The sequence below is a fragment of the Arachis hypogaea genome, chromosome 3, assembly GCF_003086295.3.
Source record: "Arachis hypogaea cultivar Tifrunner chromosome 3, arahy.Tifrunner.gnm2.J5K5, whole genome shotgun sequence".
Lineage (NCBI taxonomy): Eukaryota > Viridiplantae > Streptophyta > Magnoliopsida > Fabales > Fabaceae > Arachis > Arachis hypogaea.
Window position 1 is genome coordinate 107,437,593 of NC_092038.1, and position 9,387 is coordinate 107,446,979.

Here is a 9,387-nt window from a genome sequence, read left to right on the forward strand (position 1 = left end):
TATTATCTCTAATTTTAAATTAAAATACTTGATTAAAAGACAATTAATAAATTGATAATTAAGTAATATTTTTTAAAGTAATTTTGATAGATCAAATTAGATTTTAAAGTTAATAAAATATAACCTAATTTGATTTAGAACTAACAAAACCCTAATTTTTATATAACACTAACCCTAAAACACACATATTTTCCCATCATCCAAAGAAACTATAGCTGCCCCTCATTTAGAAAAGAAAAACAGAAAACAGAGACAAAGAAGAGAGAAAGGGGGACGCACTGGCGCCGGTGGGCCTCACTGTTGTCACCAAGCTGCTTGCCACCATTGTCGCTGGTGTTGACACAGAGGAAAGAGCTAGAGGAGTGGAAGAATGGTGTTGTTATGTAAGAACCGGAATTTTAATGTATAACCGCTTTAATAAAATAATAATTTTTAACTACCCGAAACTGGTTTGAAAATATAGAAATGTTTTTTTTTTAAATATAAAGGTGAAATTTGATTTCAATAAATTTTTTTAAATTGGAAAATGCATTTTTTGTGGAAAATTTTTATAAAAACGGGTACCGGAGCTTAAGCCGACAATACTAGATTTAGTTTGATCAGTACCGTGTATTGGAAAAAAAAGATTTTAAAAATTGATTTTATTGTTTTGAAAGGATAAAAAATAATTTAGAATCGGAAATCGGGCGCTAATTCTAAAAGTTTTGGCCCAAAGTGAGCCAAACGTACTTAAAACCCTAACGGGTTGGACCGGATCCAAACCGGGTATAAGGCCCAATATGTATGTTTAATGAGTTTTCAGCTCATTTTTGCCCTAAAACAAAGAAAGGGGGTGCAGCTTGAGAGAGAAGAGAGCAAAAGGGTTTGGTCACTATTCACATCCACCTTCCGGTGACCATAACTTAAGTTACAGAACTCCGATTGACGAGCCTTTTGCGGCCATGCAAAATTCTTGCCGAGTTCTTTGTTTTTGTCTAAACAAAGTGGTTCGAAATCTATGCTCCAGTTTCCATTCGAAATAGTTCTGCATTTTTTTGTTCTAGTTCTTGAGTAGATTTTGTGGTTTTGTTTATTTAGGAGTGATCTAGCATTGAAATATTGCTAGGGTTTGCCTCTAATCTCTTTGGGTAAGGTAAGGTCTCACTAAATTATTATGTTTAGTTATTTTTGTAAACCCTAGGTTTGATGTTTGTATGTTATGTGATGTTAGATTGAGTTTTGGTGTTTGCTGGAGTTGGTTTGAAGCTTTGGATCGAGCTTGGTGGCTTTATTTTGGTGTTTGGTGCATTTTGAGAATCGGCCAAGGTATGGTTTCGGTTTTCTTTATGTGATATGTAATGTTTCTGGACACTTAGGCTAGTTGACCCTAAGATAGGATTGAATGATGTTGATGTATGATTAATTATATGTGAAATTATGTTTGATGATGAAGAGGATGATATGGAGTATAGGAATGTGTGATATATGAATTATGATGATAATATGATGAGTATTGTTGATGTTTGTGATTATGATTATTGATGAAGGATATTGATAATTTATGATGTTGTTGTTGGTGAATGGCATTGATTATTGAGATTGAATAATGATAATCATGAGGATTTATGATGATAGGTGATGAATGATGTTTATGATGATTGAATTGTACAAATTGTTGATGATTGAGATCTTAAATTGGAAATTATGTATTTATGTTGATTTATGGTGGAAAGGTTGAGTGAATTAGGTGTGGAAGTGATGAAAGTACAATAAAATGGTAAGGGGTAGTTTGTGGTAGTGTTTTATGATGTTTGGATATGTTTTGGTTTGTTTTGGTTATGGAATTTAGAAATTTGATAACTTTGATGTTTTTGTGTAAAACTTGATTTTTGGTGAACTTTGACGGATCATAACTTGAGCCTTAATTTTTGAAATTAGTTGAAATTTGTCTTAAATTAACGTTCATTCAAAGATCTTTAAATTAATATAAAGTTTGATGAAAATGGATTTTTGTAGAGCAAGTTATAAATGTTTAAAGTTTGGGGATTTAAAACTGATTTCTGTAACTTTGCAAAATTTTCTAAGTCTGGGAGTGCATGCGTACGCATACATCCTGTTTTGCTAAAAAATGGTTTTTCTTCACTTGTAAAGGGTTCTCTATCTTTCCAAACTTCTTTATCTTCTATTTAAAATTGCTAACTAGTAATTAGACCTTAGGACTAATAAAGATGGGTTAGTGAGCTAAATTAGTAATTTTCTGTATGAGTTTAGAAGACGGCAACTTAGGTTTCATAAGTTGTGGGTGAACTAGCGAAGTGTGTGATTGACAATGGCTTGAGAACTTGTGAATGGATGGTAACTTATGGAATTAAGAACTGATGATGGTTATGATGAGCTTGATAGATATTGAAGGAGAGTGTGCCAGGCACTATATCCTAGGAATGTTGAGACTTGAGGATTGAAAGTGGATTGAGATGAGAAAATGGTGATGACTAGTGATGATTTGAGGTTGATGGACTTGTTGGAGGTGGAAAGTGTGCTAGGCACTATATCCTTGGAATGATAGTGTGCTAGGCACTATATCCTTGGAACGATTTATGATATATATACCATATGTTGTTGTTTTCCTTCTCTGCCCAAGAGTGTGCCAGGCACTATATTCTTAGAGCATGCAAGTGTGCCAGACATTATATCCTCGAAACGATACAAAAGCATGCCAGACGCTATATCCTTGGACGTGGCAGAAAGGCGACATCCGAAAGGGTGTGTCGGATTGGCATTTATGGACCGACAAGTGATATCACGAGCCAATAGGACAGGCATTCATCATGTGCATCTTCTATGTGTTTTGTTTGCTTTGCCTAATTGCATCTATTGCCTAAATGAATAACATGCCTATTTGCTAGTTGTTTTACTTGCTGTACATGTATATTACTTGTGTTTTACTTGCTTGTATTATTTGTGATTGCATAGAGGGTAGGTTGGTGACGGTTGTGGGATACAGCGGTGTGATTTGATATTAGTTAAAAATCCCCTAAGTTTAGATAACCTTGTTTAGGGTTTTTGGTTTATGGTTTAAGTTGTTTATTTTTGTTAAGCTTGAAAATCAGTATTGATGTGAAGTTCTAGGATTGTCTTCGGCGTCTCGAAACCTTACATCTTACATATTGGGCACTGTTACCATACTGAGAACCTCCAGTTCTCATACCATATGTTGTTGATATTTTTCAGATGCAGGTCGTGACCCACCTCGGTGAGTTGCGAAATGGTAACGAGCAGAGGATCTTATGCTCTCTTTTGGTGTTTTTGATTATTTTGTTGTAGTACTCTCTCTCACCTTTCTGTTTTAGACTTTATGGCCTTAGAGACTTGATTTGAGAGATAAGTTGTATAAGCTATTTTAAACTTCAAATCTATGCAGTATTCAGTTTGACTAGCCAGCCTAAACTCCGCAGGCTGTAACTATTCCTCTTTTGTATTTTATACTTATATATATCTTCTTTAATTTAATTATTACATTGTGTATCTTGGAGCTATCTACAAGGTTTTATATATTATGTCTTGTTCTATTCATACCTATACATTTAGTTTTCATGTGTGAACACTTTGCGTTTGGTAATTCTGCTTTACGCAAATTGAGCTTTTATTCCTTCATCGGGCTTCTAGTATTACCATTTCTTTATATATATATATATATATATATATATATATATATATATATATATATATATATATATATATATTATATGAGCCTTAAAACTGTCGTGACACTTTGTTATCCTTCGCTTTACGGCACGAGGTAAGGCTTAGGGTAACTGGGTGTTACATGTTCTGCCGTTCCTCGTCGCAGTTGAAGCTCATCGCCGCCGCTGTTGCTGTTCGCACCGTCGTCATCGTCATCTTCATCGTAGACCTCCACCATCGATGCCAGCTTCCTCCGCCGTCGAGCTGGGTCGCGAATGGGAGAGGGAGAAGTAGTCACTGTCACCGAAAAACAGTGCTGTCGTTGCCAAGATCCACTGCCGATAAGGGTTTTACTTCTGGTTTTTGTTCTTTTGAATTCCGAGAACATTATCGTTACTGGATGGATGTTACAGTTGCTGTCACCAAACTTCTGGTCGCCGTTGTTGCTTGGGATAGTTGTCAGAGTTGCTACCGAATATGTTCAGAGGTTGCTTCCACTTCATTCTTTTGTTGCAGTAAGTATCTCTATTTCGGAACCCTCGCCGTTAGTATTCTATTGTATGTTATTAAGGATTTTGCGACATTGATGATTTAGGATTGAGTTATCGAGGTTTCATATTCCAATTAAAGTTGTTTCTATTGTTGTGGAAGTAAGCGGAGCTATGGATGCAATCACTACTGTTGCGGGCCGAGGAAAAACGGGACTAATCATGTTAGAATTACTTTGGGCTTGATTCTGCTTGCTCCGGGATGTGGTTGAGATAGAATGATTATGATGAAGAGGGGTGATGTTAATTGATTATGTGGAATGCGATTGAGGATAAGCATGACAATGAGACTAAGTCTAATAAGGTACACCTGCTTGGGTAGATGCAGTGGAGTGATTCCACTTGCTCCGGGATGTGGTGAAACGTATTTGCCTGGGTAGATGCAGTGGAGTGATTCCACTTATTCCGGGTTATAGTTTGAGATCCTAGGATAGATGCAAGGATTGTGGTTATGTCCCGCTTACTCCCAGTTGATATTTGAGCTTTTGAGGTAGATGCAAGGATTGTGGTTTTGTCCAACTTGCTCCCAGTTGGAATGTTGACCATGCGTCGCAAGTTGTGGCGAACACTTATACCTTTCCAGATATTCCTCCATGAAGATGTAAAATTCCTCTTGACAGATGCGCGCACACAGGGACTGTCTAGGGTTTGCTACTGGACATGTGGGTTGGCTGTATAACCGATAGATGAGCTCATTAGCCATAGGGCAGGCATGCATCATTTGTATTTGTGTGTATTGTTTGGGTATGAATCTTATTCTTAGTTTTTCTAATTGAGTAATTGTATCTATCTGTTATTTGATCTAATTGTTCTATTTGTACTCTTTATTTGTGTATGTTTTACATTGTTTTGTCTGTGTTTGACAACTGAGTGATTCTTCATGATGGTGACGGTGACGCTGAGGGTTGTTTCTGATATGTGGTGATGGAGGTTGAGGCAGGATGGACTAGGCACTGTCATTACTCTAATTTAGGTATTAGTTGAATATGAGTAAGCGATGTATGTTGGATAGGAAGCCCTTAGGCATGTTGTTGGTAGTTTCATTTCTTCAAACTATTCACTTTACTGATTTGTAAACTAAAGAAGTTTTCTTTACGACTTTTCAAAATAAGTTTTTTCATAAAGCTTTTCCAAAAAGTTATTTCAAGGATAAACTGTTTTATAATGAAATTAATTCTATTTGCAAGTATCGCTTTGCTTTGATGGTATTTTCTTCCCTGCTGAGAACCTGTGAAGACAATGTTCTCACCCCCTACAGATTTTTCTTTTCAGTGATAGGTTCAGGAAGTTTTGGCGCGAAGCCGTGACCGATCTATAAAGCTTTATGTATACATGTGTTGTATTTTTCTGTTGTTGTTTTAGTTGAGATTTTACCCATTCGCCGTTTGTTATTTTGAGTTTCTAGAGGGGGAGGACTTGTATTTTGAGAATGGAATGAATAACAATATATATGTATTATATTATGTTATTATACTGATGTGTTTACATGGTTAAAAGAAAAAGACTTTTCGTTTTCATAGTTAAATATTCGGTTTATATTCGTGAATGCTCAATATTAAATAAATATAGTATGAAATCAAAGGAGTAGAGATAGGTAATGCCAGGACTTTTAGTGCGATCATGAGGTGCTAAAAGTTAGGATGTTACAGAACTCCATAGATCTGCCAATAAAGAATAACAAGAAACCAACTATTCCATAAGGGGAGATAGATAGTGGTAGTGCAATTCTGAAAGTGGAATTGTACCAATTGATTGTGACAGAAACTCATAGCAGAACACTAGATCTGGATTCTGGAATTTCCAAGTACTGTGGCAGTAAAGGTAGAGGAAGAAAGGAGGAGATTAGAGGGGATAATATGGTGGCAGAGGGACTTGTAGCAAGAAGTGGTGGAGGGCGGTGACGAACGGGTTTTCTATCGGTAAAGAAATTCACAAGAATATAATCGCGTTGTAAGTATAGTTTCTAAACCAACAGAGAATCCTTTCGTACAAAAGTTTGGTTGTCACAAGTAACAAAACCCAATAAAATTTATAACCGAAGTATTCAAACCTCGGGTCGTCTTCTCAAGGAATTGCAGGAAGGTGTTCTTATTATTGGTTATGGAAAAAGTATCTTTTTTTGGGGATTTTAAATAGGTTGAACAAGAAAAGTAAATTGTAAGAAATTAAATTAATAACAAATAAAACTCTTGGAAAGGTATAAGAAATTGAAGTCCTATCCTAGTTATCCTTATCAGGTGTGATGAGAAATGGACTCTGCTCCCACTTTAGTTAGCCCTTACTAAATAAAGGAAAGTCAAGCGGACTAATTAATTTGATCCTCAAGTCCTAGTCAACTCCTATGGAAAGACTAGAGTTATCGGAGTACAAATTAATCAGCAAAGAATTCCAATTTCAATCAACATCTGATTTTGATAACTCAAGTGTTACTAATTACTCAACCAAAGCTAAGAGTGTAAAAATCTAAATTAAAATAATAAATATGAAATACCTCAAATTTATATTAAATAAGAAAATCAATCTAAACATAAAGAGTTCATAAACCAAATTAAGAAAATAAATAAAATGAACATTGAACCTGGAAATTGAGAAGAAGAAAACATAAATCCTTTAAGAGGAATCATAATCCTAAAACCTGAGAGAGGAGAGCGCCTCTCTCTCTAGAAACTACATCTAAACCTAAAATTATGAATTATGAATGTTGTATTCTGTCTATTTTTAATTGATGGATGGATTCTCCCACTTTATAGCCTCTAATATGTGTTTTCTGGGCCGAAAATTGGGTAAAAAACAGCCCAGAAATTGCTGATTGCGAAATCTGTCACGCTGGTTTTTTGTCACAGCGATGCGTCCGCGTGAAGCATGCTTTCGCGTCACCTAGTTGTATGGCCACTATAACGAATTATATATCAAATCGAAGCCCTAGATGTTAGCTTTCTAACGCAACTAAAACCGTATCATTTGGACTTCTATAGCTCAAGTTATGATCATTTGAGTGTGAAGAGGTCAGGCTAGACAGCTTAGCAATTCCTTCAGTTTCTTGTATTCCTTCCACTTTTGCATGCTTCCTTTCCATCCTCTAAGCCATTCCTGCCCTGTGATATCTGAAATCACTTAACACACATATCACGACATCGAATGGTAATAATATGGGATTAATATTAGCAAATATAAGGCCAAAGAAGCATGTTTTCAATCATAGCACAAAATCAGGAAGAAAAACGTAAAACATGCGATTTTTATGAATAAGCATGAGAATAATGGATGAAAAATCACTCAATTTAGCACAATATGAACCATAAAATAGTGGTTTATCAACCTCCCCACACTTAAACATTAGCATGTCCTCATGCTAATCTCAAGAAAACTAAAAGAGTGAAGGGAAATGGTAGAATGTATGAAATGCAACCTATCTATATGAATGCAACTAAATGTGAAATGCTTCTACCTACTTGGTTAAAAGTAAATTAATTCTTCAAGACAAATATAAATCAGATTCCACTAATTTAAATCACATAATAAGAGACAAGTAAACTTGTAAGAAGATAGCTCATGAAAGCAGGGAACATAGAATCAAGCACTGAACCCTCACTGGTAGTGTATATCACTCTAACTCTTAAGTGTCTCGGGTCAATCGCTCTGCTCTTCCCTAGTCATGCTTTCTAAACTTTGTTCTACATCTAACCAATCAACAAATATTTAGTATACTCATGCAAACATCATGAGGTCTTTTCAGGGTTGTAATGGGGCTGAGGTAAAGGTAAGGATACATGTATGGCCAAGTGAGCTAAAAATATGAATCTTTACCTAACCCAAGCTTTCACCTAACATACACACACATTCTATGTAATTCTAAAATCATACATAGCTACCCATAATTCCCACTTTTGTATCACATACTCATGTACCAAATTCTTGATATTTCTTTACTTTTATCACATGTGCATTGATCTTTTTCTTAACTTAATTTAGTATTGGGGTAATTTTGTCTCTTTATTTATTTACTTATTTATTGAATTTTTTTGGATTTTTTTCTTTTTTTTTTAAATCTGAAAAATAAACATAACTTATCAATGCACATAGACTTTTAATTTTTCTGGTTTTACATGAGTAGATTCTCAAATTCCCAATATTCAAAATTAGAAACATGATACATTCCCTTATTGACCCATGTTCCCACAGTTTTTCCCACACTTAATTAGTACACAATCTCTGACTTAAGCTAACCAAAGATTTCATTTGGGGTATTTACTTGTTTTTCTGCTTAAGGCTAGTGATGTGGTAAAATATAGAACAAATGAGGATTAATAGGCTCAAAGTGGCTGACAAGGGTGACTTAAAAGGGTAGGCTTATTTGGGATAAGTGAGCAAAAACAAGTAATGTCCTCAATCATATGCAAGCATGTAAATATACTAAACATTAGACATATAGAACTGAACAAAGTAAAGATTACAATCATAGAGAAGAAAAACACACAAGAATAAAATATTATGGTTAAATAATGTAACCATATAAATAAGCTCAAAATCGCACGGGTTGTGTGTTCTTTGGCTCAAAAACCATGTTTCAAATACAACTTCAAACAAATTTAACAAAAATTTTTTATTTAAATTAGTGATTTTTTTTTCAAAAATAGGGTTTTAAAAAGAAACTCACTACTTTAACCAAGCAGTAGCTAAATGCATAAAATCAAACAAACATGCAATGCAACATGCAAATGCAACAATGTACTAAATAAAATAAAACATTGGTATTGAGAAGAAAATAACTAACCCATGGAGATCAGTATCGACCTCTCCATACTTAAAGATTGCACCAATCTCGGTGCATGCTGAGATGTGCAGGTGGACGGGCTACTACAACTGATGCCTTTCTCTAGAGATTGTGCAGATGGACTTGTCTGTTGCCCATATAGAAGTTTCTTTTTCCCTTTCTCAGTGGCCAGCCTGAAAGAAGAGGAAAAAAAGAAAAAGTAACCAGAAATAAAGATAAGAAAATAAATAAAGTCTGGGTGGGTTAATGCCAAATAATGAGGATCTCAATTACATGGTAGCTACAACATGCAAGTGAGAAAACAATAGAAGCACCTGGCATACCAGTGGTGCAAAATTTGCAACAAAGAGGAGGAGTGTGGGTAATGAAAGACAGTGTAAATGCATTGCAATACAAATGGAA